The following is a 27,533-nucleotide window of genomic DNA, read 5'->3' on the forward strand; positions in this document are numbered from 1 at the left end:
ACTTACATACCCTTGCTCATGGAGCTGTAAGAAACAAGGATCTTCATTTTTGTGGTTGGTTGTTTTTATTATAGACAAGGCTGTTCCAACTAATGTGGTCTTGTGTCTGACACAAAAGATAATGGAGGCTGAGACACTAGAGTTGAAGAAGACCACGGGTCTAGTGTGTTTGGTAAATTATGCCCATGAAATTGGAGATACAACTATTACTCTATTTATAAGACCTTTCCTCAACATATTTACTAAATTTGGGCACACGAACATGGGGATAATATCGCAAGTATGTATTCAGGTATCCTGAGCCTACAAAATAATTACAGTTCATTGACATTGTTGTGTAAAAAGGGAATGTAGGATTTAAAATGTCTCCTTTCTTTCCAGTCCTCATGCTATAAAAATTAGGTAGAAATTTTACGTGGGAGACATAGGATAACTGACTTATAAGAGAAAAGGATTCCAAAGAAGACAAGAAAGAACTGAAAAAGTACCTGTACATCAATTTTTGGTTCAGAAGAATAGCTTTATATCAGAATGAGATAAAAAGTAACACATTATAAAAAGACATTCTATTTGGCCAGTATCCTTAGATTTCAAGAATAAACAGCATAGTAGGAATAATTATATATGGTTTGGATAAGAATCAGTAGAAAGATATATGTTGGGATAAGCCAGGAGTGGTGATGCATGCCAGCATTTGGGAGGCTGAGGCGGAGGATAAACATGAGTTCAAGGTCAGCCTGGGCTATACAGTGAGTGCAAAGCCAACCTAGACTGCATGGCAAAACCCTGTCTCAAAAGGACCAAAAAAAAAAAAAAAAAAAAAAAAAAATTCTGAGGATGGTAAGGAGAGGTGGCCAGAGTCTCATAACAGTCAGTAGTGTTGTGTTTGGATATTTTAAGGCAAAACTAATAAATGTTATGTTTTTTTTTTTTTTTTTTTAGTTAATTTATTTCTAGACCAGGATTTCTCAGTTTGGGCACTGTTAGTGTTTTGGTTCTGATAAATCTCTATTGGAAGGATGGTCTTTTACATTTTAGGGGGCATGAAAGAATGCCTGGCCTTCATTCTCTAGATGCCAATTTCTTCTCCCTTCCACATGTGTCTAACTAAAATATCTCCATATATTGCCTGTGTCTCAGGGTTAGAGACAGAATTTATGCTTTGAAATAGAAATGTAATACTGGGAAGTCTAATTTCAATCTAACAATTCTGACTGCATACAGATTAAAATCTGCATAGCTCATAGGTAGTTTTCCCAGTTATTTCTTCTCTTCAGCTCTACTTCTGTATTTACCTGTCCCTTTCCATTATGGGCTTTTCAAAAATAATACTTGCGGTCTCTTACTTTCCTTTTGTATGCATTTTGACTGCATATTTCTCTTCCATAATCTTCCAAAGTGATCTAACTTTCAAGGCACGTTTCAAATAAGATCCAAGTCATGAGGAATTCTCTAATTCTACTGATAGGATTTAATATTTTCCTCTTCTGCACTGATATAATTATTTCCTTTTCTACAGGGAAACAATGTAATTTTACTCCATTTATTAGTTTTCCTTATTGATAGTGTAATTACTTCTTGAAGTCTATTTCACTATAAAGTGTATATCATGTTCTTCAATTTCAGAAAATTTTCTTGTATTATATCATCAAAAACTTTTCTATATTATTTGTTGGGATTTTTCAGGGAAGTTTGAAATATTTAGGTTGCATCACATTTATAATTTATATCTATTAGCATCTCTCTAATTTTATCATTTTGATTTATCTTTATGTATTTATTGTGATTATATTGAATGAATAATTTAAGCCTACTTTCTATTTTGGCTTTATTTACTCAGTTTTCACTTTATTTTATTTTAAAGAGAAAAAACAAAACTTCAAAACAAGATTTTAGGACAATAACAATAATTAAAACATTGCATATTGTTGGTAGTTACTCAGAGTACAAAATACAGGCTTGAGATATTGTCCAAAAATTATTAGTAGAAGAAACTACTCAAAACAAAAGAGAAACCATGATGAGAGAAAGGAGAAAGAAGAAAAAGGAAAGGGAAATAATATATAAATATAAGAAGATAGTTATTCTACAAGTTTCTCTGTTTATTCTGCTTCCACTATATTAAAATTCTTTTATTACATTTTTGTAGCACTTGTTTATGAATTTGAAAAGAGCCAAAACAGGAATCCAAATAAAATCTCTTTATTAGAACTGCCAAAGTAAAAATATTTAACTGCTTTATTCTATTTTTAAATTTAAATATTAAATGACATTTAAACATTTTGTGCACTTAACACTATAATTACTTTTCTTAAATTTTAATAATTTCATCTTTATATGTTTAAAATATTTGTATTTTGATCAAATAATTTATATAGAATTTAGTACTCTTGGAAAAGTGTCTCTATTACCTGTAACTAAAATTTTCTCATCAATTCCCATTTTCTCTCCTTTCTTTTGGTTTCTTTTTGGCTGCTATTGTTTGCATAGATGATTCTTTCTTTCTTTCTCTCTCTCTTTCTTTCTTCCTTTCTTCCTTTCTTTCTTCCTTTCTGTGTGTCTTTCTGGCTGCTAGAGATTGAGCAGAGGGCCTTGTACACTTCTCCACTGAGCTACATTCCCTGGGTCGGCAACATTTCTTTTTAACTGTTGATTCATGGTGAGCTCCAAAATTCTATTTGATTTCCTTCTCACTTATGAGACTTCCTCCTCTTCTAATGATTTAACATTGCATGCTTAATCTTTTCTGAATTATAATGACAAGGAGAAATGGTGACCCACTACTTGCACTCTCCCTTTGGGAGAGTGGGGAGAGAAACAGCACCTACTGCCTGTGTACTGTTGTCATTTATATTGTCCTTTTTCCCTTTTAAAAATAGATACTTTTATGTCTTTATCAATATTACTATGGGTTAATTTGTATTTACAATATTTTAATAAATGAAATCTAACAGGATGTATACTTTTTACTATTTGATTTCTTTCTCAGCATGCTGAATGTGAGATTCACTGATTCTATAGTATGGATTAATAGTTTTTTTTTTATATTGCTGAGTCATAATGAGTTACTTCACAGTAAATACCTAAATTTTGTATTTATTTACATATAAATGGATAATTGAGTTGGTTCTAGGTTTTGGCCACTACAAATTAAGTTGTTATAGCAATATTGCAGAGCAAAATGATCAGATTACATGATGGATATACATTTAACTTCAAAATTTTTAAAATTTTAAGACATTTTAAATTAAATTTTAGGAGCCAGGCGTGGTGGTGCATGCCTATAATCCCAGCAGTTGGGAGGTTAAGGTAGGAAAATCATTGCAAATTTGAGACCAGCCTGGGCTGCAAAGTGAGTTCAAGGCCAGCCTGAATTGCATAGTAAAACCCTGGCTCAAAAGACAAATACATAAATAAGTATATAAAGAAATGCAAATTAATACATAAAATTTTTAAAATAGTCCCAATTTTTACCTATAAAATTTTACATCCCTATCAAAAGTGTGAGAGAATTTCAATTGATCCATATCATCTCCAATATTTGGTGTGAATGGTCTTTTTAGTATTAGCTCTTCAAAAGATAGTGCACCTTCTTTGGTGAACCATTTGTTCAGCTTTTTCTTTTATTTTAAAGTTTGGGTTGTCCTTTTCTACACAATAAAAATTGAGAGTTCTTTAAACATTCTGGATATAAGAACACATACCATTGTTTCAAGCATATGACTTGCAAACATTTTATCTCACCTTAATTTCCATGCATGGAAAGCCAATTGAAATTTCTCTGTAGGTACGTAATGGTCCACGTGTTTTAAATTCTTACTTCATTTTCATTTCATTTCTGTTTAATTTTGGGTAGTTTTCATCGTTATTCTTCATGTTCTCTTTTTCTTTCCTGCAGTGTCTAATTTAGTCTTGTTCCAGTGTGCTTTTCACCACATTGTTCATAGTCATCATTTTAGAAGTTTGAGTGGAATCTTTTCTTAATAATTTACAGCAATATAACATGGGCATACGGGAGATGAATTTTTCTTCTCTTCATGGCTTGTATTTTTCTGAATGAGAACATTGTAGTGTCTTTTTATTGACTCACCGTCATTTTGGATTTTAGTTTCTTGGATGCTAGACACATTTTTATATTTATAAATCTTCTTGATCTTTGTTCTGTTACAAAGTAAAGTTGTGTTTTAGACACTTATCCGTTCAGGCTTTTCTTTCTATTTTATTAGGTGGGAATGGAGTCATAATTCACTCGTGCTGAGCTGAGACCCTCTGTGTGTTGCATCTCATTCCCATGAGGTTTTATGCAGTTTTCTACTCTGACTGGTAGAGGTAATCATCATTTCTGGTTCTATGGAAGGTGGTTCCTCACATGCGTAGGCTGCTAAATGCTCAGCTGAATCCTCATGGGGGCCTTTCTGGAGGTCACTGAGTTCCCCCTGTGTGCTGTTCTTTCCTCTTTGACACTCTCTCCTTTGATCTCTGCTCCTTTGGTCTCTCTCTTTTTTCCTCTCCATCTGTTCCTTTCATGTGTTCTGCTGGGCTCCGTGTGGGCTGGCCCTTCCTAAATTCTCAAGCCAGCCAATCAGAGCCATCATACGTGCTTTACATCTCTCAGGGATCATTGAGCGTCCTTGTTCTGAAGCCAGTGATTTAAAAACTATTGTTTTGCATATTTGAATGAATTTTTTGTGCTGTGCATGAAAAATGATTCTTTTTAAAAAGAGTATGGCATGAGTTGTGCCTCCTACATATAACATATTTTATATGTTAGTAAAATTTTATTAAATATTCAAAAATCTTGTAGTGGGATGCAATTCTGTAATTTGCTTTTATCTAATAGTGTAATATGATGTTTTTATTTGAAAACACCTGTTTGTATATCTAGATTTTGTAATCCTGATGCAAACTGAGAGTAAACTGTTCTTGATAATCTAGAAGCTAGAAACCTAACTTTCTTTCTTTTTTTTTTTTTTTTTCCTGGTACCAGGGATCGAACTTATGACCGCCTGCTTGCAAGACAGGTGCTTATGCCGTTGAGCTAAATCCCCAGCCCTGAGACCTAACTTTTTATTCACCATATTTAAAAACCTCCAGTGAACTCTGCCTTATGCTTGTGCATCAGTGTCTTGACACTGTACGTTGACACTGAAACAAAGGAAAGAAAGGATAAAGAAAGAAGAGAGGGAAGGAGGGATGAGATCTAGCGCATGTAGCAAACCACAATTTAAAGTGAAGCTGTGGGAACTAACACATATGTAGAGGCTATCAATCTAATGAGCTTAAGGTTGAGATAAAGTTACACCTAGAGTATTACTGGATATTCTGGATAAAGAAAGATGAAGACGGTATGAAATTGTCACATAATAGCTACAGTGATCTTGTCTTTGCCTAATAGATTTTTTTCTTTGTCCTTGTATTATAGATAGTTGTTCTTGGACCAAAGGAATGAACAAGTTGGTCTATTCTACTTTTTTTTTTTTTGACTGCATAACTGGTCCATGGAAGTAGTAATTTTGGAGGAAAGTGAAAAATCCACTTCTGATTCTGGAACTGTAAGTCTCAAACAAATTCATAGAAATAAATGGTAGCTGCTTTTAGTGGTGAGTTTAGCTTCTTACAGGAATTACTCTTTTCTCCCTGGAGCTTTTCAATTTTTATTCTAGAACCCTTGGTATGAATTCCAGCTTTGCTTACCCAGATTTCATTTCTATTTGCTTGACACCAGAGAAGCTTATCTAATACAATTATGATTAAGTATTACTTTGATGTTTTGGAAAGATAAACTATATGGGAAAAAAATTAAGCTGACTAAAGAAGTGAGATAGCTGGCTATGGAAGTGCACACTTGTAATCCCAGCACTCTAGGAGGAGAAGTAAGAGGATCTCGAGTTTAAGCCCAGCCTGGGCAGTTTAATGACTTAGCAAGACTCTATCTCATAAACAAAAATTGGCTGAGGCTGTAATCAGCTCACAGGCTCTGGGTTCAGTCTTCTATGTGGCAAAAAATACTTCATGGACTATGATGTTATGATATTTGATACTTATTTATCTTTCAGAATTTTAAGAAATAAAACTAAATTTCTTCAAAATTTAGTTTTCAGCCAGTCATTGTGATAGCAGTGTTCAGGAAAGATTTAAGAAAGATGCCTTGATATAGAATATTTAAGCTAAAATATATTGAATACCCGAACTAGTGCATTAAGTTTCTATTGGTACCATAACAAATTAGTACCCATGTAGTGAATTACAGAATATACATTTATTACATTGTAGTTTTCTAGATCAAATTTTAGCACAAATCTCAGAAAATTCAAGTCCAGGTATCATCACACACTATGCTTAGAAGAAATCATGCATAAAAACCAGGCTTTTTGCTTAGAAGACATGGTAGTGACATCTTTAAGTGTTGAAAGTAGATCAATGTATCTGTTTAAAACTTTGTGTCCAGTGAAATTATCATTCAAAAGTGAAAGCAATGAAAACCTTCTCAGAAAAATGAAAACTGGGGAAATTTGTCATTCGTAACACTGACTTTGAAAAAATGTTAAAAGAAGTTCTGTAGAGAGGACACAAAAGATATAGATGAGAAGCTCAAATCTAAATAAACAAATGAAGGCTGATATTTTACAATTTTCTCATTCTTAATTGATATTATAGATTATTTTATTCAAAATAATAATGATTTTGGTGATTATAGTTTATAGATAAGTGAAATGAATGACAAGAATGTTATATGGCACTGGAAAAAAAGAAATGGGAAATGCTTTACACAGAACTACACATGGATTAGTACAGAATGACTTCAACAGAGACTTAGGTTATTTGTAAGTGTGTTCTATAAACTCCAAGGAAACCCCTAAAATATTTTTAAAAAGTATAATTGATATCTTTGAATAAGAGAAAAAAGTCATACAAAATGTAAATTAAGACTTGAGAACAGAGAAAAGGATGAGACTATGAAAACAAAAACTAAATGCAATGAAAGAAAAAAGTTGCTAATACACTGGGTGGTAATCTCATTATAACAATAATTATATCAATGTGAAAAACCTAAATGCACCAATTAAAGTACAGAGACTTTGGTTGTCAGAGCGGATAAAAAGTTAAACTCACCTATATACTATCTGTAAAAATTGTACTTTAAACACAAGATAAAAATAAATTTAAGTTGAAGTAGTATGGTATGCTGTGCTAGTGTTATTCAGAAGGAAGCTATAGTAGCAATATTAATGTCAGGAAAAAAATTTCTAAATGCATATAATTACTAAGGATTAAGATGAGCATTACATAATGATAAAGAGGTCAGATCTCCAAGAAGTGATAGCAATTCTTAATGAGTATATCTCTATCAAGAGTATAAAAATGCATAAGACAAGATAGAAAAAAATTGTAATGAGGAATAGATGAATCCTCTATTATAACTGGAGGTTTCAGCACCCTTTTATAATTGACAGGTCTAGCTTGCAGAAAATTAATAAAGATATAATTTAAGCAAACATCCCTATCAATCGAATGGTTCTAATTGGCATGTATGGAATATTTCATGTAACTACAGCAGAATATTTGCATTTCTCAAGGTCACATGGGACATTCATCAAGGTGGATGACAGGCCATAAAATAAACTTAAAGGACTAAAAATCATACAAAATATGCTCCAAAAATACAATACAATTAAATTTGAATTTAATTACAGAAAGCTAGAAAAAATTTTATGGGAGAATAAACACCAAATGTCTATATAACAAGTGAGTTGTAAGTGAAAACATCAAAAGAAACTTTAAAAAATATTTTGAATTAAATAGAGTTGAAATACAGCATGAAAATCAATAGACTACAGCAAAAGCAGTGCTTACAGGGAAATTTATAGCATTAAGTCTTATGTTTGAAAACAAGAAAAGCCTAAAATCAATAACTTAAGCTTCCACCTTTAGAAAATGAATAAACACTTAAAATATATATATGCACCAGTCCCCATTATAAATATATTTGTTATGTGTTGCAAACATATAACAGTATAAACAAAATAAAACTTATGATAAAAAATTGAAAACAGTAAAATGATAGATAAAATCAAGGAATTCAAAACATGTTTTTATGAAAGGATTAATACTATTTTGAATCTCTAGGAAAGCAAACCAATAGTAATAGAGAAACACAAATTTCTAATATCAGAAATGACAGACCATCATTATTAATCTCATGAACATTATAAGGATGATAAAGAAATAGTATGAATGACTCTATGGCTCACAAATCTAGTAAGTTACATAGCATGACCCAAATTCTTGAAAGACATAATATAAAATGTCATACAAGATAAAGCACATAATGCAAATAGGTCCATATCTACTAAAGAAATGAATGACATAATAAATAACACCCCAAATGCAAAAGACAAGACTTAAGTGGTTCCATTGGTAAAGTCTAACAAACATTTAAGAAATGAATGACACACATTCTCTGCAGGATCTGTGTTAGCAGTTCTTGTGACTGAGACACAGTAACTGACTCACACAATTTAAGGAAGTTTGATCTGGCTCACAGTTGCAAGAGATTCAGTACATGGCAGGCAGAGACCTCATGGCAGGAGAGCACAGCGGAGCAAAACTGCTTAGTTCAGAGCATTTGGGCAGTTTCCAAGATTTAGCTATTACAAACTGTGCTGCTATGACCATGGGTCAGCATATATCACTGTGGTACGATGATTTGAATTCTTTGGGGAAAATACTCAGAAGGGAAACAGCTGGGACAAATGCTATCACTAATCCTAGTTTTGTGAGAAATCTCCACACTGATTTCCACAGTGGCTGCATCTGTCTGCACTCTCACCAACAGTGGAAAAGGGTTCCTCTTTCCCCACAGCCCTGCCAACATTGTCATCAGTTAATTTTTTGATGATAGCTATTCTTTCTGGTTGTGGGATGGAATCTCAGAATTTGACCAACTATTTCGAAAATGACAGCATGCAATATAATAACTATTGTTAATTTTCTATCATCTTGTTTTGAAATCCTAAATTGTTTTTGTTGTTATTGTTTTGTCTTTTTAAAAAATCTCTATAAAATAAAAAAATGTCAACTTTCTTTCTTGATACAAACTTCCAGGGAAACAGGAATAAGAGAGAACTTCTTTAATTGAATAAAAATAATGTATGATAACCTAAAACTAATTAATTTTGGGAGGTACAGGAAATCAAACTCAGGGACTTGCACTTGCCAGGCAGGATCTTATGCCACTGAGCTATATCCCTGGCCCCTGATCAATTCTCTTAGTAGTAATAAACTATAATTTTCTCCAAAGACTGAGAATATGCCAAAATGTCTTTTTTTACTACTCCTATTTAATGCTGTTCATAAAGATTTTGGAAATTCAGTAAGGCAGGAAAGAAGAAAAAAGTACACAGATCGGAAAGGAAGAAAGATGACAGATTGCCGATGACATGATTGTCTGTGTAAAAACATCCCCAAATGTCAAATAACAACAATAATAACAAAGTCTTTGAGGTATAATAAAGTTGCAGGACACATGCTATGACACAAAAGCTATGGTTTTCCTACTGATGAGCTATGAGCAATTGAAACTTGAGTTAAAAACAAAATACTATTTCATTATCAGTAAAAACAGTTAAGAATAATTCCAATCAAAATCATAGAAGAACTAAGTAGATGAGATAATTCATGAGTAGGAGAGATCAACATTGTTATAATTTTTGCTCTCCCATCTTGAGCACTAAACCATACAACCTAAGTCAGAATAATCCCATCTACTTTTATTTTTGAAGTTTGACAAAGTGATTCAAAAATTTATATGTAAAGACAATCGACCTAAAATAAGCAGTGCAATACTAAAGATTTTTTTTTAAACTTTTTTTAAAACTTTTTATCGGTACTAGGGATCGAACTCACGACCGCCTGCTTGCAAGGCAGGTGCTTACGCCGCTGAGATAAATCCCCAGCCCCTAATACTAAAGATTAAAAAGGAAGAATTGATACTATTTGAATTCCAAACTTATTATAAACTACAGTCAACAAACAATGTGATACTGGTGAAAGAATAAACAAATGGAGCAGAATACACAGCATCAACACAGATTCAAATAATTATGTTCAGTATATTTTTGACACAGGAGTCAAGACAGTGAAGTTTGGAAAAGACTGTCTTTTCAGCAAATGGTGCCGAAACAGTGTGCCATCCACATAGAAAAACATCAGTTTGGAATTTCATTCAGTGTTTCCCACCAAAGTTAATTAAAAATGAATCATAGACCTAAATATAAAAACCAAAGGTTTAACGTTTGCAGAACACGGGAGATAATCTAGTTGACTGAGAATAAAGAGCTCCCCTTTGTTCTGAGTTATTCCTACATGAGAGAGAACTGTGGGATAATGAATAAATGAGACAATTTCATCTATCTATCTATCTATCTATCTATCTATCTATCTATCTATCACCTATCATCCATTATCATTTATCTATTTATCTGTGTCAATCAACATGTATATGCCTACTATATAGCAATAAATCATTTATCATGCTTTTTCTCAATAGACATCATCAATCTCTTGATGCTGGAAATTTTCTTAACCGTGTCACCACTTCAAACCTTTCCTAGAGTAAGGCATGCGGTTAAGTATTTGGTTTTCAAAGTCCTCTGTGTAAATAAGGTCAAGTAAACCTAAGCAAATGGAAGGAGTGATTAAATCAACAGAACTGGAATTGGTAGTTGCTAATTGTCAATAATGATTGTTTAATACATGAATAAAACATAAAAGTTTTGACTGATGCTATAAACAAGGCTATAGGAACAAAAAAGACTATAATTTGAAATTTTTCATTTTATTAAATATTTATTACTTTAATATACCTTAAATGAGTAGAAAAACATACTCTAAATCTTATGTTGTGATTGTCTTTTAAATTTTCCCTTTTTGATAATGATTTTTACTCTATTCAGCAAAAATTTCATTATATTTGTTATTTTCCCTGTATCAGTACTTTCTACTAGGGATTTAAAAATCATTATTTTTGTAATGTAGCATATGATTGCATTTACCTGTGTTAAAGTGATAAATTTGTAAACAGTGAATAAATGAAAAGTCAAAGTCAGTTGAATTTGGAGAAACTTTTGTGATAAAATATGAAAAGGACAGCTAATGAGGGCATTTTGAAACTACTTTAATGCTCACATATTTTTATTGGGATTATCGACCAATCTGTCTCATTCATAACTAATGAAGGGGATTACTTATATTTAAAAATAAAGATTTCTCAATATTTGAAGACATTCCGTGTTTCATTGTTTATTTAGCTTGGCAAAAATATATTCCACTCTTTCTTGCATTTGCTACTTGACAAATGTTTATTATAATTAATTTTTTAAACTTTTCTTTTTTTGGTCTTTTTGAGACAGGATTTTTCTATGTAGTCTAGACTGGCCTTGGGCTCACCTTGTAGCCTAGGCTGATCTCAAATTTGCAACGATCCTCCTGTCTCAGCCTCTCAAGTGCTGGGATTTCAGGAGTGCCCCACCATACCCAGCTATTTTTTTTTTAAACTGCATTTCTAGGACATGGTTTTATTATTTACTTGGTACCACAGAGATGGAACTCATGACCTCGTACTTACCAGACAGGCACTTGAGACACTGAGCAAACCTTGGCCCCAATAGACTTAATTTTGTTTGTATTTCATGACATTATTGAAGATTTCTTTCTGACATATTCATAGGACATAGAGGTTGTTTAGAAATCACTGCTCAGAAAAAGATTGTTTCTTTTTTTTTCTTTGTTTTTTTCCTGTACCAGGGATCAAACTCACGACCACCTGCTTGCAAGGCAGGTGCTTATGCCGCTGAGCTAAATCCCCAGCCACAGAAAAAGATTGTTTCACAAATTTTTAAAGATACAAATATAAAATGAGTAAAATAGTTCTTCTTTTCTTAAATCCCATTTAATCACTATAATATTTAACATTGTTGGTTACTTTATTTAGCTTAAGTTTATCATACCTAACAACATTTTCTGATTAGCAACCTTATGTCAATTATGAGGAATGAAGATACCAAAGTAGAAAAATAAATAATTTATTGAAAAATGGATTTCTTTACAGAAGCTAAAGAACTAGATTTCTGTATGAATTAAGTAAATTTTTAAAAAGCAAGTCACATGATAATAGGATAATATTACAAATACTACAAATTATGCAAAAATGTAAATCATAAGATAAGATCGTGCATTCTTTAAGAATCATGCATACACAAAGAAAAAGTATGGAAACCGAAATAAAAATAAGGAAATAGAAGAGACTAGAGGTAAGGAGAAGTCGAATCACAGTCCCAGACAGGAATTCAAAAAGCCCTGCAGAATCACAAGACCATAGTTGTTCCTGTAGAAAGATGACTCAGGTTTCTGTGTGAAGAGGAAAGTGGCTGGATAAAAGCCTGGAAAATGAGACCCAGTTTGCAGACTGTCATATTAATATCTCCTATTACCTGACTTAAACCTTACATAACATTTATCTGCATCACATCACCTAAACAAATACAAGTTTTATGTGCAGACTGCAAACTAACTCAAAGAAGAGATAAAGGATGAATAAATATTAAGAGAAAGAAGCAAGTAAACAATTCTGAAAGACATAGAGATTTGATGACCAAGATCTTGATTAGACAGATAGAAAATGGTGAAGAAACAAGAATGGTTCTTACTACCTACAATGTGATCAATTTTCTAACTTCAACATTTCTTAGGAAACATGTAGGATGAAAAAAATGTGTTTGGTCATACCATGAAGGAGCTATGATTAAAATGCAGACATTCCAGACAATCCATTTCCCAAATAATCTAACATAGTCTGCCAAAAGGAGGAAAAAAAAAAGGGAGATGTAAGCAGGGGAGCTTATATATCAGTAGCACGGCTGCAACCACCAGAAATTTTGTCTTCCGTGGGCTGTTTATCTTATTAGGAAGGTGATGTCGATACTTATTGGAGAGAGACCAACGTTGGTTCTGAACACCCACTTCTACACAGAGCAATCTTTCAACCATTAGTGGGCCCTGATGTCAATGGCAATAGGCTTAGAAAGAGCTAGAGAGACTTAAAGATTTAAAAGGAACGGTGTTTAACTTTGACTTGTGATCCCTTGTATTAAAACATGTACAGAAAGCATGACATTTATGAGGAATTTGAACAGAGTGGATTATTTTAGATGTGAATATGGTTTTATGTTTAGAAATATCTTTGTCCTTAAAAATGTATACTGAATCCTTACAAGTGAAGCTTAGACTTTTAACATAATATGAGTAAATAATTAGAAGAGGCAGTTGATGACTCTTAAACCTGGGTGAGACTTCATGGGTGGTTGTTACATTACTCTAATATTTTTATAGTTATAGGTTTGGAACCTAGAGTCTTCACCCTATGGTATCTTCCTAATAATTAAAAAAAATTGTTTTCAGTTTTAAGGCAGGATTTCACTAGATCCCTAAATTTCCCAGGTTAGGCTTGAGCTTGTGATCCTCCTGCTGGGGTCACAGCTATGCAGTACCATGTCCAGTCACTTTCCCTTTAGTTGAATATTTTAAACGTTATTTTAAAATGTTTTATGATACTCACATTGTGCAGATATTTAATGTTTGCTTTAAAATTAACGAAAACACTTTATATGTGCCTGAATCTTGTAAGGAGCTTTGATAATTTCATTTCCTCTAGTTAATTTCTTTAATGTAGAATTACTGAATTAAATATATTTATGTGTATAAAATATTAACATGACTTATTGCCCCATGAGTCTTAGAAATTTGTATATTGAAACAATTGTGCTGCAGTGCACACTTCGGTGTATTTTATCTCTAGATGCTAGTATCTTATACGTTTTTCTAATGAACTAACTACAATGAGATAATGAGATTCTATTATAATTTGTATTTTTTTTTTTTTATCAGTACCGGGGATCGAACTCACGACCGCCTGCTTGCAAGGCAGGTACTTATGCCACTGAACTAAATCCCCAGCCCCCATCCTTTTTTTTAGTAAGTTTATTTTTTCATATTCTCATTGGTTCTTTAATTTATTTTTCCTTTTAAGACAGAGCCTTGTTTCTGCCAAATGTTGTATATCATTTTTGTGGTTTTCATATTAATTTAAAGGCATAATTTATTATGTTGAAGTGTTTGCCATTTCAAACAATAGTAAAGCATTTCACCTCATTTTCACTTCAATTTATTGCTCTGGATAATATATTTGGTGTCTAATAATTACTGAGTTTTAATTACTGTGATTCACTATTTTTTCTTTCTAATGTGTTCTTTGCTTGACATAAAATATTACTGTCTCAATATTGCTTGCCTTTATTTTTTTTGTATTTAAACATAGCTAATTGCCCAAGAACCTGTTTCTGTACATGTCACTCAAAATTTGCATGCCAAATTTTGTATTCTGAGTTACTGAAATGTTAGCATTATGCTATTTATTAAATAACATATTGAATATAAATTTAATATATGTTATATTTTATATATTTTGACTATTTCAATGTCATAGTTTTGGCATAATTCAAATGCTTCCCAGGTTCTTTAACATTTTTTGGATGATTATTAGAATCATCGCTGAAATTTAAAAATTATTCTAGTGTCTTTAATACTTTTGTCTTTGTTGAGACAAAATACCCAACATGCAAATTTAAAGGAGGAAAGTTTTATTTTGACTTAGTAGAAGTCTCAGTTTTTAGTTGGCTGGCTCCAAGGTTGGGGAGCACGGCAGAGGACCATAGAAGAGAAGAAACAGTTCATGAAGGGAAGAAAAAAGAAGGCAGAAGACACAAAGTGACATCTGAGAAGCCTCTTTTATGTCCTTTTATATGATCCAGGTTTGCCACCTTAAGGTAGGGAGCACTCACACCCTTAATTCTAACACCATTAATCCTAGCATTGCACCATGAATCAATCCCAGTGTCACATACTCCATATCCAACCATCTCTGAAAAGTCCCACCTACAACCACACGAGCCTTTGGGTTGACATTTAGACACAAGCCATAATATCTAGTAAATTTTAAAATTGCTTTAAGCATATAAAGAAATTTGGGAATATTTTACATCTTTGAGATGTGAAAAGAGCATCCCTATATTATTTCAATTTGCCTCATAGTTCTTTGTAATATTATTTCGGTAGATATATATTTCTCATTAAATTTATTACTGAGAATTTTGTGTTATATTTATATTTATATTGTGGGTGAACTCTTTGAAGCTTTTTGACTATACTATTATATGAGACACTTGTTGAATTTTGTGTTATATTTTCTTTCTAGTCATTAACAGTTTCTATTTTTATTTGATTTATAAGATTAATTAATTTTCCTGAAGACACATGATAATCCGATAATCCTATAATACTTGATCACCATCTTTCTTAGAGATAACCGGTATCTTTCAAAATCCCCAAATAAATAACATTCTTGTTTATTTTTTAAAGCATAATTCTTTCACTGAACATTAAAAGGAAGATGAAATTAAAAAATTAAGTTAGGTTAGATGACACTCTCAATAAAAACAAATTGAGTCATTGGGTTCATAATTATTTAAATTTGCATTCTTTATCCAAGTCTTTTCCACTGCAACATGATGGTGTTATAATATTCACAATGAAAAACATTGAAACTTAAGGCTGGAATTATTTCTGGCAATAGTAAAAATTTCAAGCATGGGGTTATAAAATACAGAATCTCAGTAGGAGCAGAGATATCTTCAGGGAAGTAAAGTATGCATCCTTTCAGTGGAGAAAAACAGTACAGATAAAGAGAGGAAGAAGCCACATGGAAGCTCGGTGTGCTCAGTTAATCAGTATCTGAATAAACTGAAATCCACAAAATTTCAGATCTGACTTTGCTTTGCTCCAAGGAGTATACATTCTGTGTTGCCTACGGTGTATTTTTATAGATTAGTATTTTTCTCAGCTGGAAACTTTAAATGTGTATTACACAAATCATAAGGTTTTCTAAAAGTATGTATGTTTTAAAAAGTTTAAACCTAGTAAGAACAAGAGAAAATACTTCTCACGGTGCTTTCTGAGCAAATATGGAAAATATTGATTTTTCAAGAGCAGGATAAACCAATGTATGTCAAGTAAACGCTAAATGAATGCTGAATGGACTGCGAATATGTCTTTACTTTTGTGAATAAGTAGCTTTGCAACAGTCTTAATGTTTTTCTAACATTTTGCTCATATGCTCCACAACCAGAAAATATACAAGACAAAAAAAAATCTTATGAAAATTTTCCAGTTGAATTATTGCAGTGAACATGTTTGAAGAGTATCAAATCTTTATAAAATCTTGTTCAGTTACAGCCCTAATCAAGTGCGCAAATCATGCCTTTCTATAATGTAAGATAAATGATTAAGAGTCCATTTTCTTGTTAATTTCCATTAGCACTGATGAGATCCAAGCACATGTATCAGGGGCAGAAAGGACTCTTAAAGAACTTAAAAATATTAGCTTTATTAAAGAGGGGCCATCTTTACAATGTCTGGACTTTGATAATACTTTCTTCACTGCGTCATTTTCTTAAGCAGAGTACAGGACGGTGTTTGAAATTCAGTCAATAGAAGACACCCTTTTTCTCTAATCCAGCGGTGAACAATTACTCCTGAATGAAATAGAGGGAAGAAGAGCTGAAAATGCTGTCTTTGCTTACAGCCAAATCTCATCTGCAAATACGTCCAACTACTCAGGGACATTGAAGATTTTATAGCATGGGAAATATAAATGAACTCAAATTCCAAATTGCTCTCTACCAACCGGTGCCTAGTATACTATCTTTCATTGAGAAACCAGCTTTTTCTGCTTCCTGTTTTAAAAAGTAATTTTCAGGATTTCTTTATGATAATGGATTAAAAGTGTTTTTGTTTGTTTGTTTGTGGGGTGGTGTTCTGATGTGGTAGGGATCCTTCACTTTGGTCGTAGCTGTGAGGTAGCTAATAATTCTATTAAGTGATTACTACCTGTTTTTGAAGTTTTACACTATCTATAAAGTTGTGTTTTTATTAATATTGTCATGTACTGCTATATTCAATTATACTATCTCTGATGATATAAACAATTCTATTGAAGATAACAAGAGACAACACAGTAACCATGGTAGAACTCTTTGTACAGTGATTTTATATGTCTTTTCCATTTTGTGTGTTTATAGGAATATGTTTGGTTTTGTCTTGCTTTGTTTTATTTCTCCCTCTAATATAGAAAGGATAGAAATACATGTTAAGACTCATGCACACATAAAAGCTATAAAGAGTTTACGAGACCTGATCTTGTAACACATAATGAAATGAACAGATACTTTGAAGAAAAAGAGACACTACAGTACCCAGTGCTGATCCTGTAGTGTCATGTTGTGAAATCCAGCAATACTATTATTCTTTGTTCAGAGTTATTTTAGCCTGCTTTGGTTAGTTTAATCTCAGCATACATGAGGTATAGATAACTGCATGCATGTTTAAGTGTATAGGATTGGTAACTCTATTACTAAGTTTTTGTTGGATAGTTGAACAGAACTATTTGCAGTCTTCCTGTTTGAATCCCCACTTTGTATGCTTCATTTTTGTAACTTGAAGAACTATTTGTAAGAGGACAATCTGTAATCATCAACTAGTGATTTCTTACTCTTTATTTTTTCTTTGAAAGTATGTATTATTTCTACCCATTTTCTGTTTTGTTTAGTCTTTCTTTAAATAAAATGTTAAAAAAGTACATTCTAAAAACAAGTAACTTCAATAATGCCTATTTATATCTTCCTGATTCTGTTTTCTTATGGAAGCATCATGATGCATATCTGAGAAACTGAGCAGGTGAGCTGAAAAGGTAAAGTGGTCACAGTAATTTCTCTCCACAATTTTAATTTTTTCTAAAGGTAACTTTGAAAGTCTAATTAATTGCACAGGTCAATGCTGCTTGTTTTGAAACCCTCCTTACTAACGTGCAGGAAGGTACTTTTATTTTTACTTATTTTTGCCAAAACAGGTTAGCAATGGCAACAATAGCAAACTAAAAGTTAAATTAAGTAGGAGAGAGTAAATAAATTTTTAATCATAGAAAATTTAATGCTTATGTTGAGGAACAAAATATTAAAAGTCATTTCATACAGAGCAAATTTATATTAGAGCTGAAGTTAAAGTTGTGAGGCTTTGAATGATATGATAATCGTTTCCCCCTTCAGTTGTATGAGGGGATTGAAATTTATATACTCAATAACTAGAAAAGAATCATAAAGGATCAGACTGAAGGAATCTGTCTCTCTCCGTTTTTTTCTGTCACTCCCACAGTGATTTTAATATTTTTCCTATGTCTTTGCTGATTTCTTGTGCCAAAGTTGTTTTGAAGTGTAGACTGTTTGGAAATCAGCTGCAGGCTTCTGAGGTATACACACATTTTGGAGATACTACAATTTCATTTTAATAACAAAAATAGAATGGCTAGGTCTCCTGTTAGTTTTAAATTGCTCTAAACTGACTTACACATCTTAAATTTATCATTTGATTCAAGCTTTAGATCTTCCTGAAAACAGAAGGAAAAACATCTTTGATAAATAAAACTAACGAATTATATTTGCTTTACTTGTGATTTTCAAAGGCTTTCCACTATATTCTAGAGACAATAGATTCTATTCATTAACTTAACTCATATTAAGCTGCATTGGTAATTTATATGGTTTAATAGATGTTCTTTTTCTAAGTAGTGCCCAAGAATATTATAATGAATCTGTGCAAAAAGAGATGTGTGCATTACATAAAAATAGCTAAATATGAGTCATGTAATTACATCTAATATCTTATGAGAAAGAACAAGTTAAGCAAGGATTATGGGTCTTTTCTTAGGTCGGATAAAGGATATCATACATGTTTCTTCTAGTTCAACAATTACAGTATAATTGAAAGAGAAATGTCACTGAGATTTTTCTAGCTTTGTAAGTCTTTTCTGCCTATTTACTGTTGACGTTTCTTTCTCTTGTCTTTATCAAAATTAAATAAAATCATGCACATTACAAGGCATTTAAAGCAGAAAGTTTAAAAATACATTTTATAAACACTTAAATTAAAAGATGTTTATTTACAGTCATTTACTTTGTTCATGGACTCCAGGTAGGGGACATTTACACTCTAAACTGTTAATCAAGCATTCTATTTTGCTTCTTACGAGTATTACAAATGATTTATTGAAATCAATGAACTCATTTTCTATCACATCCACAGTTATAAAATAGCAAAACATAGACTGTATTATAAGCCATGCATATTTATTTTGTGAAATGTAAATGTTCTTTCTTTTTTGATGAATGACAGGAATAGTTGCAAACTTGTTTTAACAGACAGTTCCTTGCCTTATTGAGATTGTGATTCTACTCATTTTTTCCCTGTGTCTGTCACAAGCCTACCGGGTTATTTTTGTTTTGTAGATGTAAAATATTTGAATAATGAAAAGTCAATCAGACATTCCCTCTCTTGAATATGCTCTTTGTTTATGTCTCTTCGCTGAATAATGTTACCCACACAGAGTATTCAAGCCACCATCCTTCACAGCATTTCTCCTAGGAAAAATGTCCTGAATGGCCCATAAGCCTTCTGTGGTCTTCCTTGAAATGCCTGCTAACAGTTGACATGGGTGCTCCTTCAATTGCTGCGGTCAATTTTTCAATTCACGAACAAACTTGACTAGAGATACCAGCAGTCATCAGTCCTAAACAACAATTGACTATTGCATTTGAAATATCTAGCAAAGTATTACAGACTATGGGAAAATTGTCACATACTTGTTACTATTTTGTTCAAAAATTCATTATGTAAGCCATTCTTAAACATGTTACAGAGAAAAAGGCCTCTCTTTCTGCTTGTGAAGACTGTATAAATATCAGAAAATATTTGTAAAATGCCACAAATTTAGAGATATAACCCAGTAATATCAGTGCAACGGGTAACTGAGAATTACACTTTCTGTGAATGAATGACTACAGGAAAAATGCATTAATTAAATTTTTTAAAAAGTTAAAAAAAAACACCGAACTTCAGGATTTTATTATACATTGCAATACTAATCAACGTGTAACATTAAATAAGCAACATTTGCCAAAACCAACTTTAAATAATTCTATTTAATAATAAATCAGCACTGACAACAATGAAAGGAATGGGCCATGATCAAACTCCAAGGCAGATGTAAATCTTCCTGCCAGCGACGCTCCCCTCCTCCAGGGGGAGCCATGCACTTGCTAGTTTCTCAACCTGGTAACACCCTCTCAACCTCGGGCTTTTGGAGGAGCCCAAACTGCATACCTGTAGATTTCTCTGAATGTTACTGTTACTTCCAGCTGCTCAAAACATTTGGTTTTATTTTTAACATGTTTTGTTTTACTTTTGATTTTAATGGGGTAGATATTTTAAGTCCCTTTTTAGTATGCATTCCAGTTTATTAAATACACTGAATGCTTTTTAATTTATATGGTGAAAATTTTAGAAATTTCTTTCACATTAGAAATCATTTATTTGGCAGTGAGGCTGTAATAATGAAGGATGCAGTAGGTTTCAGGGTTTTTTACTTGGCAGCCCTGACTTTTAATATTGTTCACCTGGATTGAGTGTATTTTTTTAGACAAAGTCTGAACTTTGGTAATTCTTCTCTTTCATCTACTTTTCTTTCTCTTGAAAAATATAACAAAAATTGGAGTGACAGTGTGTTAACATTAAGGAAAAAAAAATCTATGTTGCTCAGAATCTTCATCAGAAAACTGAGAAGATGCCAGTATCGTTATAGGGCAAGAAAGTGAAATCTTAGAAACATTATGGTTGTCGAAAACCTCTAGAGGTTATCTGTCTGTTTCATCCTGCTGGCTTCAGGCAGACTTTACCTAAACTATCGTAGGCAGATGGATATCTGGACTACTTTTAAAGATCTTGAGGGAAGTCATTCCATAATCTCTTAATATCCTTCTTTATATCTAATCTATTTGTCCAATTAATTTAGCTTATCTTCAGCAGGCATGGATAATGCTACCCTTTACAATAGAATTCATCATAACCTTGATAATTTTGATATTATTTATATAAGAAAGAAAAGGTGACTATTTCATCATACCGAAAAGAATGTTGCTATTTTAATTTTAAGTAGAGATTCTAACATTAATTGCCATTGTAAGAGAAATAAAATTTATAAATTTTAAGACCAATTACAGCCAAAAAGGAAATCTACGTTTTAATGAGAAGTTAATGCCACTTTGGAAGGATATCTAACCTTTCTTAATAATGGAAAGAAAAGTTTTACTTCCAAACATGGACAGAACTTTTACATAACCATAATTACAGTTTTCAGATATGTGTAGAATTTTGATTTTCAGTGCATTCAAATTTAGTATTCAGTTTGGATTTCACTCTATTCAGTTATACATTTATAATGGTGCCCTGTCATGCTTTTAATAACCATCATCAATATATAAAGGTAAACTAAATAATATTAATTTTTCACAAAATTTTAAATAAAAATATTAACTTTTCGATTTCCCAAAGTTTCCTATACTTTTACCAGACATACTAATAATTTCAAAGGTATCTCTATAAAGTGACATATTAAAATTATTAAATAGAATTAAATAGAAATTTAAATTTTAAATGGAAATTTGCCTGATTCTTTTTTAAGTAGTAAAATTAAAAGATTGTATATTTTTACATTATAATAACATGTTTGAAATTGGTCATGTCTCATTTCTTTAGAGTTCAGCCAGCCAAATACTGTAAATGAGAAAAACTGGATGATTGGGGAAAATCAATCACTAGAAACATGTTAAAATATGTTGTATAAGATACAAATATAATATCAAATGTTTTTACTTTTTGTTCAACTTGAAGCAAATATAATAAATATTAGATAAGCTTCATTTCTACAATTAACTTTATAGTTCATTACTCCTTTGGTTTGTACCCCAAAAGTGTTTCATGTTTTCATGTTTTAGTATCAACATTAGGTTTTGCATACTGTCACAACTGCACCTTTATTTATTTATTTATTTGTTTTTGGTGTTGGGGATCAAACTCATGACCCGGTGTTTGCTAGGCAGGTACTTACTCAATCCATGGTCTCCACAATGCACCTTTAAATTCCAGGCAAAATCTAGTTTTCTTCAGTTTATGATGGACAATAAATGTTCTCAAATGCAAGAATTTTACTTGAAAAAAAAAAGAATTTTCAAATATATATCATCACATACAGATTTGTTAAAATCATTGCATATTTTGTCAGCCAGGTATGCTGTGAAACCGTCTAATCCCAGTATTCTGGGAGGTTGAGGCAGGAGGATCAGAAGTTCAAGCACACCATGGGGAATTTAGCAGTTTAGCAAGATTCCTTCTCAAAATGAAAAATAAAAATGAGCTTAGGCTGCATCTCATTGTGAAAGGTAAAATCCCCAGTACCACAAACAAATGTGTAATTTGTCAAATTCTGCTTTTCAGTGTCATCATACTTTGATTATCAAACTGCCTGGCATAGTGATTTGGCAGCAATTTCTTTGTAATCCTTCATGAATCTATATCTTTTTATTTTTTTAATGGAAATCCTTCTTTAAATACAGAATTTGGGGAAATGTATTTAGGCCATCTTTGGATGTTTATAGAACCCTCTTAGCATAGGAAAAGGAGCCAAAAATTCTGGTCTATTTTAATTTTCCAAAACTATAATTTCCCTAAGAGTGAGGTATTCCAATGATAGATGTGTGTAACTAGTGAAAAATATTGAAGATATGTAAACAGTTTTGATAGTTAAAATGTCAACCCCAAAAATGAAATTCAGTCTTCACTGATAGTGGATAATAATTTTATTTCATGAACAAACAATTATTTTCAATCCTGTGTGTGTGTGTGTGTTTGTGTGTGTGTGTGTAAGTGTACATGCACTTTAGCAACAGGTCATACCAAAGCTACTAGTCTCTTTGAAGCATAGTAGGCTGATCACCAGACCTCCAGTTCACATGCATAAGATACACATATCTGTGGTTCAAGGTATAGGAGCCTTTGTATAGGAAATTCTGAACTAGTAGGTTTGTGATGTATTTTGTCTTTAACATTTTAAATTTAGGGATACTTTGCTGTCTCTGCAATGAGAAAGTAGGTAGATTCTTGCAGTTTAAAGGAGGAAAGTCTTATTTTGGCTCACAGTTTGTAGATGTTTCAGTTCATAGATGCTGGCTCCAGGGCAGGGCAGCAGGGGAGAGGTGCATCATTGAGGAGGGTTGCTCACGACATGATAGGAAGCAGAGAGAAAGAAAGAGATCACGGGAGAAAAGAGGGAGAAGAATTGGTCCTTGAAGAATTAATGGATTCTTCAAGGCCAAGCTTCACACTGCCTTACCTCCTCAGATCAGGCTTCACTTTTCCGACATTGCATTTAGCTCTAAAGTCATCAGTGGACTAATCCACTGGTGAGTATCTTGCCCTCAAGATCCAATCCATTTTATCCTAAAAGAGCACATGGGGCTGCGTGGGGACATCCAGATATAAACCATAACACTTGCAGATGATAAGAAATAGATGTAAAATCCATCCCTGTAAAACACTGCTGCCTGAGTTCTAATGGGGTTACAGGAGCAATAATTTTCTTTATAGTCATCAATTAAACTGTTACACTTAACTCTTTAGAATTTTTCTCATGCATAATGTGCTGAAGTGGTTCTTGTCATGGCACCTGCCTCAAAATACTTCAGTCCCATCCAAATTCTCATTTAGAGCATGAACATTGTGGCTTATTGGGTGTTATTATTTACATATGCACTGCAATAGACTGCAAAAATACTTTAATTTCTAAAATAATTCACCCTGAGTGTTCTCAAATTGACCTTCTACACTCTGAATGGTACTTCTAACTATGTTATATTTGAAAATTCTTTTTTCTGTTTAGGACTCAGAATTTCTGCTGTCTTCCACAGGCATGAACTTATCAGCTGCAAAAGTCTTTGATGTCAGAGTGCTTTTTTTCAGTTAAAAGCTTTTTACATTATACCATGACATCACTATATTTACTTGTATCTCTGAATAAATTCTATTTAAATATCAGTTTTTTTCATGTTAATTTTTTCACATTAATTAATCAGACACATTAAACTGTGTCATATACTTTTTAATGTATGGGTAAGAACTCTAACTTTTTCCATGTCAGTGGATTATATGGTATTATTTTGAATTTACATGATACATCGGTCTATTAAATGCTTAGCTATTCAGCAGTTCCACTAAAATATGTATCTCTGTTTTTCATCAGACAGGAACCTGCATTATTATGTTTTGCACAGAGATGTAGTTACAAAAAAATTGCATTTTTTTCTACTAGAGAATAAACAAGTTACACAAGTGCCACAGAAAAGAATAGCAGACCAGGCATGGTGGCAGACATCAGTAATCCCACCACTCAGAAGGCTGAGGCAGGAGGATTACTGAGAGTTAGAGGCCATTCTGGGTACAAAGTGAGTTCAAAGTCAGCAGAATTGTATAGTGAAACCCTGTCTCGAAAAGACAAAAATAAATTAAATTAAAAAGAATAGCAGACATTTGGCCTTAGTAACAGGGAGAAAGAAAAAGGAATAGTGTGGACCAAAATGAGACCAAGCAATATTGTACAGGGAGTCCCTTGTGCAGGGCAGATGTAGCACTCACAAAATCTCCTTGCCCTCCTTTGCACAGTATGAGGATATTTACAAAGAACCCTGGCTTCCTGCTGAGTCTCTCAGTTAAACTTCTAAACTTCTCAAGTTAACACAATGTATCAACCATAACAAAGCACTAAAAAAGTAACCTCATGTCATGAAAAGTCATGAAGGAAACATATATATCATTAAGTGAAAGAAATCTGAAAGAACTACAAACTATATAATTCTGCTACATTCTAGAAATTATGTAAAGCGTGGAACCATTAACAAGATCAGTGGTTACTAAGGAATAGAGGTAGGAAATATAGATATATAAATGGGCAAAATTTTCAGGGTAAAGAAGCTACTCTTTATGACACTATAATGATTGGACTTAATTTGTCTAATCCCATAGAACATACACCACCAACAGTGAACCGTAATTTAAAATGTAGATTTGGGGTGGTGAAGTCAGGGGTTGTGAGGAGAACAATTAGAATTAGGACACAGAATTTATAATATTATTTTATGATGGCCACCCAGAGTAAAACACAAGAAAGTTCAGGAAATCTATCCACAACACTAAAGACTCAGAATATTCAGCCAAGGGCCTGGATCCCACAGCAATGTCCTGCATGAGTCCCGATGGAATCCTAGAGCCCATGACAGTGCCTCCCATGAGTCCAACTGGAGATCTAGAGCCCATGAGAAGAATTCATGCCAGTCTGTTTTACAGATCTGTGTGGGAGACCACTACAAAGCAGCTCTGAGCAGGATTTAAAATTAACTAATTGGCTTTCTATGTTTCTCTGTGAGTCTGTCCTAGGCCTTGGCCTCTGGGCTGGCAACAGGAGCTGATTCACAGTAAGTGCACCTCTATGAATCACTGGTCCTGGCTGAGGCCTGTAGTGGTCTATGAGTCCAGAAATACCTTAAAGGGCAAAATAAGGCCACAGCTGTGGACACTTGACTCAAACATCAATTAAGTAGATAGAGACTGAACCTGCAGAAATTATTCCTACAGTCTCACTCCTATCATGTCTTCATGATAAGACAGTTCTACTAAATTGACTTGACTCATTACTTGGAGACGGCCTTGAGGTGACTCCCAAGGTCCTGCTCATGGCCTGTACTTTTCTCAGTCTCCGCAACCATGTTGTTGAACCTAATGAAGTGGGAGGTCAGAAAAGGCTTTGTCTTAGCTTTCAGAGTCTTGAGCTCAGCTAAAGGGTTTTGACCTTCCTAAAGCCCTTTTAAAATCATACCACTTTCTCATTTTATTTAAACCTCCAACGTACACTCATTTGGGAGATGGGGGATCTAGGTCAGGACCTGATAGATCTGTGCTGGGGAGGCCCAAAGGTCAGTGGGGGAAGCTAGACAGTCTATGCCAAAGGAGTGAAGGGCCTGTGCTGGTAGGTTGAGGGTTCTATGCTGGAGTTGAGAAGTCATGCTTAAAATAAGAACCAGAGATGTCCTGAAAAGTACCATAGCTCTCCTCAGTGACATGTAAGTCCAGAGCTCCTGACAATAAGAACAGCCAAGGACATGCCAGAAAGCCAGCATGATGAGTTTCTCCTGGAGATTAAATGGCACGCATTTCCCCCTCCAGAGCCAGAAAGTGATGCTCAATGTAAGGACCAGAGCTCCCCCAAAATGAACTTCTGCTACTCTCACTAACAAAATCATCAGAGAGCTCCTCTGATGACAATGGTCGAGCCCATGCTGGGGAAGCTAGTCATGATGAGCTCCTCCAGGAGAATCAACGGCTCAAACAGCAACACTTAGAGGAACCCACAGCTCCCCACCCGTCTTCTCCATGTCTCTCTTTATGCTGGCAACTTTCCTCTTGTGGACCATCTATGCTCAGCACCATGCTGATTTAATTCAGCTGGTATTGACCACCAGTTTTTTTTTTAATCCATAATAGGTGGTAATGACCTGTCACTGTAGATTCATGGACTGTGCCCTTGGGGTTGAGGAGAGGCCTACATACACTACAAGGGAGGAGAAGAGTCTTGTCTTCCCCTTTTGCTCTGGCTGCTGCCTCAAGTGTCGCCCCAGTGCCATGCCACTCTGCCTTGGAACCAGCTGATTATGGACTGAAACCTCCAAAAACTGTAAGGCAAATAAACCTTTCCTTCATTTTGGGTGTCAGGTATTTTGTCCCAGCAATGAGAGAAAAGTAAAAGTACAAGTAACCAAGACATGCTTAATAATTTTCCATTGTTAGAACACGTTACAATTTTTATTTACCTCCTGAAAGACAATTAAAACTTCCATGTACACCCATGTGCAGGTTTTTATGTGCACAAGTTTTCAACTCATTTCAACCAAGGCACACTATTATTGGATGTTTTCCTTGTTGTTTCATTGTTGTTTTAGTTACTTCTCTTGTTGCTGGACCAAAATACCTGACACTGGCAACTTAAAGAAAGAGAGGTGAATTTTGCTTCACTTTTTAGAAGTTAGCATGATGGAAAGGCCTGGTGGGGAAGGAAGGTGCTCACAGAAAGGTTGAAAAGAAGCAGAGACAGGCAAAAGAGAAAACGGAGATGTAATCTGGGGTCAGACCCCAAGTGGCAGGCTACTTCCCGCCTGGCCCCGCCTAATTGCAAATCAGCTCCAAGCCCCTGTAGTCTAATCAGCCTCTAGAGGTCCTGCCTTTGACCCCATAACGCTTTTGGGGGACGTTTAGTTATAAACCATAACAAGTGTTCGTATTTTATTGTTGAATTTTAAGAGATCCTGGTATATTCTGGGTGAGACCCATATCAGTTATTCCTTTTGCAGGCATGTTCTAGACTTTGCTTTATATTCTCATTCTATTATAATATGTCATTCCTAGTGGAAAAAGTTTTAATTTAATGAAGT

The 27,533-nt window shown here is 33.5% G+C and overlaps 1 long non-coding RNA gene across 1 annotated transcript in view; it reads left to right on the forward strand.

The window, feature by feature from the left end:
* Positions 1 to 27,533, forward strand: part of LOC134473580 (uncharacterized) — a 56,646-nt gene that overhangs the window by 28,821 nt on the left and 292 nt on the right. The window contains exon 2 of the long non-coding RNA XR_010043875.1: positions 26,590 to 26,779. This is a non-coding gene — a long non-coding RNA (uncharacterized LOC134473580). The remainder of the gene's footprint in view (positions 1 to 26,589; positions 26,780 to 27,533) is intronic.

The sequence above is a fragment of the Cavia porcellus genome, unplaced genomic scaffold, assembly GCF_034190915.1.
Source record: "Cavia porcellus strain 051 isolate PalLab524CR breed Dunkin Hartley unplaced genomic scaffold, mCavPor4.1 scaffold_27, whole genome shotgun sequence".
In the NCBI taxonomy this organism is placed as follows: domain Eukaryota; kingdom Metazoa; phylum Chordata; class Mammalia; order Rodentia; family Caviidae; genus Cavia; species Cavia porcellus.